This window comes from Polypterus senegalus, chromosome 2 (genome assembly GCF_016835505.1).
Source record: "Polypterus senegalus isolate Bchr_013 chromosome 2, ASM1683550v1, whole genome shotgun sequence".
Taxonomy (NCBI): domain Eukaryota; kingdom Metazoa; phylum Chordata; class Cladistia; order Polypteriformes; family Polypteridae; genus Polypterus; species Polypterus senegalus.
Window position 1 is genome coordinate 87,802,025 of NC_053155.1, and position 12,966 is coordinate 87,814,990.

A 12,966-nucleotide genomic window follows, 5' to 3' on the forward strand; every position below is an offset into this window, starting at 1 on the left:
ACTACCTTGGTAATCCTGGGGGGCGGGTATCAGAACTTTAATTGCTTCTTGTTAGATTCCAAAGAATTGGTGGAGGTGGCCTGTGCAGCTAAGCAATCTCCCTGAGCACCAACAGATGGAGAAAAAAAGCCATGAGACACCATTCATATCATAGCTGGTCCAGGAACAATTTGCATTTCCAAAAGTACAAGTGGAACCATCTGTTTGGTTCTTCCATAACCTTCACCAGGACAAAATGCCTTTCGGAACATCAGAACAATCTGGACAAGAACAGGCCATCCAGCTCAACAAAGCTTGCCAGTACTATCCACTTAATTCTTCTAAATAAAGTCAAGTCTAGCTTTGAAGGATCCTAAAGTTCTACTGCCAACCACACCACTTGGCAACTTATTTAATGTGTCTACGGTTCTCTGTGTGAAAAAAAAAACCCTCCAAATATTTGAGTGAAATTTACCTTTAACAGTTTTCCAACTGTGTCTCCATGTTCTTGATGAACTCATTTTTACCCTTATCCGGCCAAGGTATTTTCCTAACATAGGCAGCCAAGGTAGGTCCGACGGACCCATCATTGTTAAACCATGATTTCTGACCATGTCGCAGGCATCAAACAATATCATATGTCATAGGAATGGAATTTTTTGTTAACAGTTACAATCATTTAGTTAAGTGTGCCCAAAATAAACCAATTCAAACAAAAATATCGACATTTATATATCGTCAGTGATAAATCCACATAATTTTTTTGCAAAAATACATGTGCTCATTTCCTAACTCAACATGGATCAGATTTTAACAATAGCAGTTATTGTTTTCTGACTTTGAAAGCCATCAGTACAAGTTTTGTAAGAAAATATAAATGGCAATGTCATTGATAACAGTTACTATTGCTGCTTATTGCATTTATTGCACAACCGACATGAAACACTGTGCTCGATGCAAATGTGCTTGCCACACTCATCAAAACACTGACGCTGCTTCCTGTCCTTGACACAGAGGTAGCAGTGACTCTTCTTCTGACGCTTTGGTGCAGGTTCATGTGGTGATGAATGAACAGCAATAACACTAAGTGTTGATCTGTGCAAGCCAATTGTTGATCTGCGTGTGATATGAGCATGAACCAATGCTTCACTGATATCAGTTTGGAACATTCGGCATCTGGGATGACCTGCAATCTTGGAATCGATAGATAGATAGATAGATAGATAGATAGATAGATAGATAGATAGATAGATAGATAGATAGATAGATACTTTATTAATCCCAAGGGGAAATTCACATAATCCAGCAGCAGTATACTGATACAAAAAACAATATTAAATTAAAGAGTAATAAAAATGCATGTAAAATCAGACAATAACTTTGAATAATGTTAGCGTTTACTTCCCCGGGTGGAACTGAAGAGTCGCATAGTGTGGGGGAGAAACGATCTCCTCAGTCTGTCAATGGAGCAGGACATGACACTGTTCAGTGGATGCAGTGAATTCTCCATGATTGACAGGAGTTTGCTTAGTGCCCGTTGCTCTGCTACAGATGTTAAACTGTCTAGCTTTATTCCTACAATAGAGCCTGCCTTCCTAACAAGTTTGTCCAGGAGTGAGACGTCCTTCTTCTTTATGCTGCCTCCCCAGCACACCACCGCGTAGAAGAGGGCACTCGCCACAACTGTCTGGTAGAACATCTGCAGCATCTTATTGCAGAGGTTGAAGGATGCCAACCTTCTAAGGAAGTATAGTTGGCTCTGAGCTTTCTTACACAGAGCTTCAGTATTGGCAGACCAGTCCAATTTGTCATCCAACAACCTAGTTGCTCTTTTTTAGACTTTTCCTGGTGCAAATAGAAAAATTTAAATTGGACGGATTTGCTTTACCTGTAACTTTATAGTTTTTCTAATATGTGCTATATTTTTACTGCTAGTTATTTTGGAGTTATTCTATGAGGAAGAGCAGGAAGAGAGCAGAAAAGGATTGCAGATGGATCGAGACTTCTAGCAGCCAGCACTCCCCCAGATGCTGATTGATAATGCCTTTGTGAATATAGAAAACCATGAGTGGAGAATCTCCCTGACAATTAATAGCACCATTTGACATCTTTGAGATGTGACCATCCGAGCTCAATGCCTGGTACATCTCCACTATAACTTCTAAGCTAATGAGGCGTGCCAGGAAATTAATTAAAAGGATGTGTAAAAACATATAACAGAGGCTGAGTCATTTTGACCAACCCCTCTCTTTTTACTTGCCACAGAAGGGCAGTGATAAATGAGATAACTCATCTAACTGTAAACTATTGCTTCTTTGAATTATGTTCAGTAAATTTAATTAGAAGATTAAATGTGCCACGCACCTGCTTAATTAATACTGTGGTGCTAAATCCCTCCACAGCGTAGGGATGATGGACCTTCACTTTTCTTTGTTGTATTTGGGAGGCTGGCCACCTAGGTAATGAATAAGAGCCAAATTAATCCAGTTTTGCAGCTGCTTTATCTGTAATTTGTCAGCCTGCAGCTAATTGTTTACTTGCAAGAGAAAATAAAAATACTGCTTTCAGCATTTTATTATGTTGAATTGCTGACATTTTATTATTGTTTCTTTTTATTTGCATTTGCTCCTAATTTCATTATAGCAACTTACGGAAATTGTACTGGCTATTATCCGTCTCAGCCTAACCATGCCTTTTAGGTATCTGCTTCCATATAACTGCTATTTGTGGTGTTCATAACTGTGCTATACTTTAAGATTACCATGCATATAATAATCAACAACATTTCTATGTCCTAAAATATTATTCATCTCTTAATATTCTAAAATATTCTTATAGTACCAAAGACTGGATTCAAATCCTGGCCTGATCACTGCCCGTGATGAGTTTAAACACTCTCGCCATGTTTTTTTTTTTTCTCTAGTTTTCTCTACATTTTAAAGACATGTGGGTTTGAATGACTGAAAAAAACTAAAGTGATCTGATCTTCCTTGTGATGAACAGGTTTTTACGTTGCCCCTGATAATTCTGGGATAGCCTTCAGCCCCCCTGGACAATGAGGCTGGACTAAACTAGTACACCATGCCATTGATAGATTATTTTACTTGTAATAATTGTCAGTCACATCAGTGCTACCCAGAGGATTTTGTACAGCGGATGTACTTATTTTGCATATATTTATGCTTCATTTATCTAGGTTACTGAATGCTAGGCACCCAATGTATGGGTGTGTGTAATTTGTGGTGGTCCTGAGTTGATACTTGTCTTGATCCCAACATTGCTAATATAGGCTGTACTGTCCCAAACCCTGAAAATGGTTTGAGAACATTAGAACATTAGAACACTCTAGACAAGAACAGGCCATTCAGCCCAACAAAGCTCACTAGTCCTATCCACTTATTTCTTCCAAAAAAAACATCAAGGCCAGTTTTGAAAGTCCCTAACATCTCACTATCTACCACACTACTTGGTAGCTTATTCCAAGTGTCTATCGTTCTTTGTGTAAAGAAATAAAACCCTAATGTTTGTGCGAAATTTACCCTTAACAAGTTTCCAACTGTGTCCCCATGTTCTTGATGAACTCATTTTAAAATACAAGTCTCGATCCACTGTACTAATTCCCTTCATAATTTTAAACACTTCAATCATGTCACCTCTTAATCTTCTTTTGCTTAAACTGTATAGGCTCAGCTCTTTTAATCTTTCCTCATAATTCAACCCCTGTAGCCCTGGAATCAGCCTAGTCACTCTTCTCTGGACCTTTTCTAGCGCTGCTATGTCCTTTTGTAGCCTGGAGACCAAAACTGCACACAGTACTCAAGATGAGGCCTCACCAGTGCATTATAAAGGTTGAGCATAACCTCCTTGGACTTGTACTCCACACATCGTGCTATATATCCTAACATTCTGTTAGCCTTCTTAATGGCTTCTGAACAGTCAGGAAGTTGATAGCTTGGAGTCCACTATGTCTCCCAAATCCTTCTCATAAGGTGTACTCTCAATTTTCCGACCGCCAATTGTGTATTCAACCCTAAACTTTTTACTTCCTATGTGTAATACTTTACATTTACTGACATTAAATTTCATCTGCCACAAATCTGCCCAAGCCTGTATGCTATCCAAGTCCTTCTGTAATGATATAACGGATTCCAAATTATCTGCTAATCCACCTATCTTGGTATCATCTGCAAACTTAACCAGCTTGTTACTTATATTCCTATCTAAATCATTTATATATATTAAAAATAGCAGCGTCCCTAGCACTGACCCCTGTGGAACACCACTCTTAACATCGGCCAGTTCTGATGAGGTTCCTCGCACCATCACCCTCTGCTTCCTGTGTCTGAGCCAATTCTGCACCCATCTAAAAGCATCACCCTGATCTCCCACTTCTTTTAACTTGATGCCCAACCTCTCATGTGGCACCTTATCAAATGCTTTCTAAAAGTCCAGATAAATAATATCATAAGCTCCACTTTGATTGTATGCTTTTGTTGCAACCTCATAGAATTCCAACATGTTAGTAAAACACGACCTCCCTCTTCTGAACCCATGCTGACTGTTCAGAATAACTCCTGCCCTTGCTATGTATTGCTCAATCTTATCCTTAATAATTCCTTCAATTAACTTTCCTGTGATGCATGTTAATCTTACTGGCCTAAGCTTATGTATGAAATTAGTACATTTGCAATTAGTACTTTTTCCTTTTATAAAATCTCAAGAACTATGGGCACACCTGATAACAATAGTCTTTACATTAACATCATAAATAATGAACTATTGTAAACTATGTGCCTGAAAATGCAAAAATTATTCTATTAGAATTATTTCAAAAAATCATATAGGCATTAAAAGTACTGGCTACCTTCTTTCAAAAAATTTTGTGCAACCTATTCTGACACTGAAAGTGTGTAAACATTTTTTAATATTTAAAAAGGATAGAAGCACAAGGTTGAGTTAGATATTGTATCATTCCACTATGTAGACATTTTTCCAGAGCTTTCCCATCTTTGGTTTTACTCTTATGGACCACCCTGTTTAATTTAGAGTGACCACAGATTTTCATAGCCCACATCTTAAAGACAGAAATGGCCATTGAAAAAGGTGAATTTTGATATTAGTCAGGTTTTTGAGGTCTCGCTTTTACTGCCTTGTCCATAACTTTCAGGAAGAAGCAATCAAATTTTTCACCAGAAAATTCTGCTGCTTGGGGTGGCATGGTAATACAATGGTTTCCGCTCCTGTTTAATGGATCAAGCATTGTGGTTTTACAAACTATGTCCAGTTGTTTGATATATGCGTGTTCTCCCCATGTCAGTATGGATTTTCTCTCATTTTCAAAGATGTGCAGGTCAAATTTATGTATCACTCATAATTGGCCTATGTGTGAATGGGCCAAGCAATGAAATGGTGCTCTTCCAGTGCTCACCCCTGCCTTGTGTCCACTACCTCTGTTACCACAAACTAGATTTGAAAATGTTACTTTAAATCCTGATACTTAGAACATTCTATGTACAGTAACCCATTCATCTATTTTCAAAACACTGTTCCAGTAATTCAGGAGGGTGGGAATTCTGAACCCATACAGCCTCATCATCAATTTAAAGAAGGGTTTCCTGCTCAGTAGTAGCAAAATTTCTCCACAACATTAGCAATCTACTGCCATACTCACAACTACTGTGAGGTTCTTTTCTTTGAGCATTCAATATCTTTACATTTGGTCTCATCTGAGTATAGCATTCATCTTCAATCGAAGTTAAAATGTGATCCATTCACTTCTTACTGTTTTTATTGTGAACATGAGCTTTCTTCTGGTATGCCTTCTAAACTGGAATTGATATTCTGTCCAACAACAGATTTGGAGACTTAAAGATCTGAAGATACTGTCAGACACTTAAGCTCTACAACAATAACCATTATACTATGGCCTCTCTATTTTTAATTTATTTTCATTGATATAAGAGAGGTCCATCCATTTTTAACCAGCTTATACAATTCAGAATTGAGAGCCACAGCCTGTCCTCATGGCATCTGGTACATGGTTGGAATTAACCTTGGACTAGCCACTAGCAATTCATTCCCGTGTGCAAACAGCATTCCATTTCTGCCAATTGGGAGAGGATGGAGGAGTACCCATTTGTGAATTTGACGCAAAAAAAAGCTCAATCATTTCATTGAGTGGATTCCTACTTGGAGAATTTGGCAAGCAGACACTCAGTTGTTACAACAAACAGGTTTGTGTTGATTGCAAGATGAAACGGCCTCTTGCCGTCAAGGGCCTCTGAGAACACACCCAGAATGCCCTGAAGGTAGATTCGCACATGTCATACACTAACTCACTCTGGACCAGTGTAGAGCTGCCAGTTAGCCTAACCTGTAAATCTTGAGTATGGCCAGAAAACCTGTGCGGACAGGGAGTGAATGAGTACTCTCCAAAGAGACAATTCCCAGGACTGGACTGAAATCAAAAACTCTAACAACTGTACCATATTGTCACAGTAATAGAGATATCATTTTTAAAATTTTTAATCACTCACTTAATTTGTGAAAATAATCTACCTTTCTTGCCAGTTCAATGATGTACCTCAGTGGTAATGGGCAACAAAATTGTTCTCATGCATTTTACTTCTTCTTTATATACTGGTGAAACAAGAAGTTCAAGCATGATGATCTACAACAGGGCTGTGGCTGAGTAAAAACAATTTGTTTTTCCTGTCTCTTTACATATATCTCACTGAAAGAATATTATTGAGCCTCTATGGCTTTTAACTAATTATATTAAAATTAACAGCTGTTACTGTTATTTTGTTGTTCCTTTTTTGTTCACCATTATCAGGCCAAATGGGCTCAGTGCTAGTGTAAGTGGGCCCTTCCATGGACTAGAACACTGCCCAGGACTGTTTCTTGCTCTGAACCTAGTCCTGCAGGAAAAGGCTCTACCCCCACCAAGAACTTTAATTGGGTTAGGCAAGTTGAATTTAACTATTATCTAGTGGGCCAAAAATGTCAGAACCTGTTGCACATACAGCTATTAAAAATTCTTTGCAAACGTTCGTGTTAGGTTAATTAATTTCTCCAATTTGGCGCTGTCAGTGTCGGTGCATTGTGAAAGTATCCAGAGGGGGGTCAGCTGCCCTGTCCAGTTTGCTAACGAAGGGATCTGCTACTGCGTCTCTGGCATAGAACAAGCGAATACTTAAAATGGATGGATGAATGAATTGACTTAATGTAAATTACTTCACCAAAACTAGCCCACAGTCAGATTTGGGTACCAATGAAATGTAATTAAGTTGTGCAGCAAGCTAAGCTTCGTTTGGGCAACTATTTAAGTTCAACTCGCACCCATCCATAACAGGGCCACTCCATGCGGGAGTCGATAATTAATCTCTTTGGGGATGACAAAGGCAAAAATCAAAATTTGTAAAAATACGTGGTTTTGTTTTTCGTAAGTAATTTACAAATGCCTACATTAAGAAAAATCGTCCCAGCATAAGTTGCCCAGACTTGAAAAGTCTTCGTGTCTTTGAATGATTATCGGGGACGAGCCAGCTATCTGGACTGCTTGTAGACGCTATATTTCCCCGAAATAGCTCCTTTTTGTATTATTAAATGTGCTGTTAATGTTATTTTTATTTTAATAATCTTTGTCGGCACATTACGGTATCCAGGCTACTTCTGGGCGTTCTTGTTGGTGAAGCAGAGAAGGTTTTAACCGTCTTGTGGAGTAGACGCCGGGCAGGTGATAGAAAAAGCGTTTTTCTTTTTTTACTAGCGCTCCTGCCCTGCAGGGGGCGCGCTATGGTGCGCTCAGCTTCTCTCGTTCGGGGGCGCGCGCAGTGAGACAGACAGGCTGCCACGTAATCCAGCAGCGCATTGACTGCACACCGCAGGCTTCAAGCGGTGGATCGGTAGCAGCGTTTTCAGCTGGGGAGTTGCTGGAAAGTAGGAGAGTGGCAAGACGGGCATAGAGCATAAAAGAGAAAAGGCAACGGAGAAGAGTTAGCGGGTAAGTGACTACTCTGCAAATAGGGGGCGGTTCACGGGGGCGCGGAGGTGACACGAGCAGTCAGTAACTTTTTTTTAAGACATCTGGCAACTTGACCCAGCTCTCAGGGGCCCGCTTCTTTCTTACGCCAACGTATCGAGGAACAGTTTTCAAACGAAAATGTCGCATTTGAGCATTGTGCTACTACGTCGTGATTTGTGTCGGTAAGATAAAGTGGTGATATGGACGAAGCAAAAAAGAAGCGAGCTACTCCTTGAAAGCGACCGGTGAGATCGGACTCCATGTGCACAGGACTCGCGCTCCTCCTGGCTTTCTCTAGTTCTCTATAGGAAAAGTTTTTTCCCCCCTCCCATCTGTTTTTGATGCGCACTGCACGATCCCACAAGTGGTAGTCCGTACCTGCCATTTAAAAATAGGTTCTCGTCTCCTCCCGACTGTGGACATTTCCCTACAAACATTTCACTTGGAGATCCTACTCCAGCGCTCTGCTTATTTTTGATGTCCGAGTCATCTCTAGTTGCATTCTTTGTAGAGAACGATGGAGCAATCCATTCTTTCTCCCCATTTTAACACATTTTAACCATGTGCTTTCTGTCATAAAATGAAGCCACCTCTCATTGACAGTTGCGACTCCACGATTGCCAAGTTCCGGTGTCATTTATAGTCAGCTGTTTCAGCCTGTTTTCTGTCTTTGTAGCAGTTGCTTTTACTTGTTTACACATCAGCAGATGTAATGTCTTCCATTGCCGTGACCAAGAACATTTTGTTATTTGAGATCAGTCACAAACATTTTATTCTTGCTGGATTCCTTTGCTCGAAAGTATTTATGTTAGAGCCTTTTTAAAGTTTTTTAGTCTCTATTGTAGGAGTAAAGTTGGACAGTTTAACATCTGTGGCAGAGCGACGGGCATTAAGCAAACTCCTGTCAATCATGGAGAATCCATTGCATCCACTGAACAGTGTCCTTTCCAGGCAGAGGAGTAGCTTCAGTGACAGACTTTTGTGACTGTCCTGCTCCACTGACAGACTGAGGAGATCGTTCCTCCCCCACACTATGTGACTCTTCAATTCCACCCGGGGGAGTAAATTCTAACATTACTCAAAGTTATTGTCCGCTTTTACATGCATTTTTATTACTATTTAATTTAATATTGTTTTTGTATTAGTATACTGCTGCTGGATTATGTGAATCTCCCCTTAGGATTAATAAAGTATCTATCTATCTATCTATCTATCTATCTATCTATCTATCTATCTATCTATCTAAATTAACATTTCAGCATAGCTTCCTTGCAGTGTGTTGGTATTGTAGTCATTTAGCTATTGACCGTTTCAGCTTTGTCACGGCTGTAGTTGGTAAATTTATTTATTGTCAAAAGGTATTCAAGTCATCCCTTTGGTTGTGGTCTGTTCTGTTGAGTTTGTAGCATTTCACTCCATTTTTAAGAATACTTTACACTGTTCATCACTGGGGTATCAGAAAAGGTATGCATTCAGTGAATACTTTAATAAAAATGTAGCTCAATTTTTAAACAATTCAGGTTCATATTGTTGAAATATATTTTCAACAGGTTTTTTTAGATGGATCAAAAAAGCACATTATACTCAAACACATGTTACATTATAAATAACATTTAGCAGTGATCATGGAACTATCTGATCTGTATTGTGAAATATCAGGCTAGTCTGTTTTTTTGTTTGTTTTTGAAAAGCAGAATATTATAATACTGTACTACTCAAACAAACAATAACAACATTTACAGCCATTTACTTCATAATCAATCAATAAATGCAAAAACAAAACAAGGTTTAACCCCTGCCCGAGAGAAGAAGGAAAAGAAGACAGATGTGAACAGAGACACCCCATCTAACTATTTAAATACAACAATTAATAGCATAGGAGTGTCAGCATGGTCTTGGCATGCTTATTCTAAAATTATTATTAATGAATTTTGCCATTTTTTAAAAAAGGTTTGGACATATCCTCAAAGAAAGAATTTGTTTTTTTTCCTAATTTGAGATAATATAGACCGTTTGCTACCCATTGTGTTATGGTAGGTGACTTTGGGTTTTTCTGTTAAAGCAAGATAACTCTATGTGCTAGTAGTGTGGAAATAGGATATTACATACAGTTTATGTTGTGTAGTTTAACCCCATCCAGGAGTACATCAGATATTGACACTAAAGGACAAGGAGTGAAATATGCAAACTATTCTAAGCAAAATTAATCCAAAATAAATGTTATCTCTAAGAATCATGCCTATAGGGAATACATCTTAACCAAGTAGTGGTCAGGTAAAATAAGCTTTATTACGAAGGCCAACAGTAGTTGGAATAAAGTTGCTATGGTCAAAAAAGTAACTATTTCATATAAATGCATTTTGTTGTGTACAGCAATTTGAAACTACAAACTGAGAGCAGCAGGTGGCTATCTGAATGTTGTAGATGAGACCTGTCTGAGTGGATGCTTTCTGCTTCCTATGCTATTAGCTTGTTAAATAGTTCTTACTGTTGGGTTATTATGTTGGTCAATTTCATAGTTTAATTTATTCTGTATTTGTTGTTAATATGAAATTTCCAAACCAAGTCTGCAGCACATCATTTAAAATATTTGGCAAGTGTTAGCTTGACTCTGCATTACTTAAGTGAAATTTCCTTAGACTACCATTAGACAGGCGTAGCGTCTTCATTACAGGTGAGTAGCTTGGCTTACTCTCAAAAGCCTCAATATTGCATCTTAAATCCCTTTGCTTTGTTTAATGTACTATGTTATTACTTGTGCCTGGCTTGGTGGCTTCATGGCATTGCAGCTTTAAAGTACTTGTGGACACATCTTTCCTACCACTTTCCAAAGAAGTACTACTAAACAGATTTACAGTTTAAAATTGGCTGGGGACATGTTAGTGTGCTCTGCAATGGACCACCTTTCCTTTAAAGAGGGCAGATCTTTGCATTATGCCCAAAGTTCATGCTTCTCTTACAGATCCTTTACTTTAAAGTTAGTTGAGAAGATAGAAGGATTGAACAATGTGTATTAAAAAGGAATGATTAAATTACCATTAAAATAACACATTAAAGCTGGTATTTCCCCCGTGAAGGAGTTGTCTTTATTGTCACCTGAAATTTTTGTTTACATAATTGCATCTAGCAATTCAGATAATTAATCTATTTTCCATTCTCCTTCTGTGTATTTTAAAGGCAGCCCACCTTTAATCAGTTGTTTTACTCAACAGTGGGTATATTCTATCTACTTGAGTATGTAATTGGATCAAAGAGGGCGAATGGGAATATAAAGGCTGGAAACAAACAATTTGCTGCAACCAAGCAAAGTATCTCACAGTGAAGCAATTTGTTGAGCTACTCTTTGCCTGGTTTTAAGATTTTTTTTTGTTTTTAATTATTAAAGCAAAAAAGCCTCATTATAATGTATTAGAGTGTAGCTGTGTATATGATATAAATTTGCTTATTGTGTATGTACAGTATGTGCGTGTGTGAAATATAAAAGCAAGATAATGTAGATCTGTATTTGGCCTTACATACCTGCAACAGTCTCAGCTACAGCCAGATTTAAAAATCTGAACAGTTTTCATTATTTTTTTTAGAAATGATCTTATTAGTGAATATAATATTTGAGCTTTGATATTACGATTGCTGCTTTTAAAGTAAGGTATATAGGTGGAAAACAAATACTTAAAATTAAAAAAAAAAAACCTTTTCCTCAAGCCCTTCATTTTGAATATAATGCCCACCTTTTCTTCACAATGCAGATAAAAACTGCTGACCCAGTTTACCGTAGGTGTTGCCAGGACCTCATTGTGATATGCACACCCCCTGCCTCCCTTCAACATCTATTCCTTTCAAGGCAACTCATTTCTGCTGTAAAGCCACTAATTGACAGTCAGGCTTGTCATAATTGAGCCCCTACAGCAGAGCCTTTGTGAAAGCCTGCCTACAAAGACTCAGGGGCTTTAAAGTACCTTTACAGCAATGATGTATTTTAAGGCTGAGTGGGCTACATTATTGCTTTACAGATATTTGCTTCCCTACTTCTAAGTAGGTAAGCTAAAATATGCACAAATGAATGATGAGTATTCAATATGTAAAGAAAACCCATCATATTTAGTGCTTTCTTTAAATGTTCATCTTGAACAGCCTATGAGCTTTTTTTCCAGCTTGCTTAGTTTTTATTTGTATATGTAGAAACCATCTTTAAGTAATAACTGCTTTTAATCTTGCTCATATCGATAAGCTGTTTTTTCACATTTATAATTTATTGCCTACAAATCAAAGCAATTTTTATAACAGAATCAAGAATGTTCATTTTTCATAAAATCAGACTTTTTTTTCTTAACCTTTCTGCTTCATTTAGCTTTGGAAGAATAAAACACATTAAATCAGTCGTTATGGATTTTAAAATAGAGTGAAACATTTTGTTTTCTCTTTCTGCACTTTTCACTTTATATTTACAAAGTGTAAAATTATACCAAACAGTAAGTTAGCTTAGTCATCAGTATAGTTATTGTTAGTAAATTAGCATAACTTCCGGAGTCCCACATACAGTAATGAGACTCAAGTGTGATTGGTCATTGAGTTGGCAATTAGATTCATGTTTGTCTGTCTACACAATGGAAAGGACTGGTGTTTTAGAGCCATTATCTGTCACTTTTAAAAACCACTATGCTGATCTGTACTTCACAGATATATTTATTAGTTTGAAAAGCAGCCTTTATGTCCTCCCAGAAGATGCATACTGTATTTGATATGGTGAGTTTTTAGGACCAACTATTGCTAGTATACTGCTTTTTTATTGCTTTTTACTTCCTTTCTTCTCAAAGAGCTTAACAAGTACAATCCAATGACATTTACTGAAATACAATATCATGAGCAAGTAAGTGATTTGCAGTGGACCTGAAACTGTAAGCTTGTGATTTTTCACTGCAATGTGTTAGTCTCTAGGTCTTGCTGAAACAAACTTTTTTTAA

General features: G+C 37.8%; 1 long non-coding RNA gene across 1 annotated transcript in view; it reads left to right on the forward strand.

Annotated features, from left to right (window-relative positions):
- Window positions 1-7,740: 7,740 nt before the first annotated feature.
- The window catches only part of LOC120523138, a 53,110-nt gene continuing 47,884 nt past the window's right edge, over window positions 7,741-12,966 (forward strand). The window contains exon 1 of the long non-coding RNA XR_005632558.1: window positions 7,741-7,984. This is a non-coding gene — a long non-coding RNA (uncharacterized LOC120523138). The remainder of the gene's footprint in view (window positions 7,985-12,966) is intronic.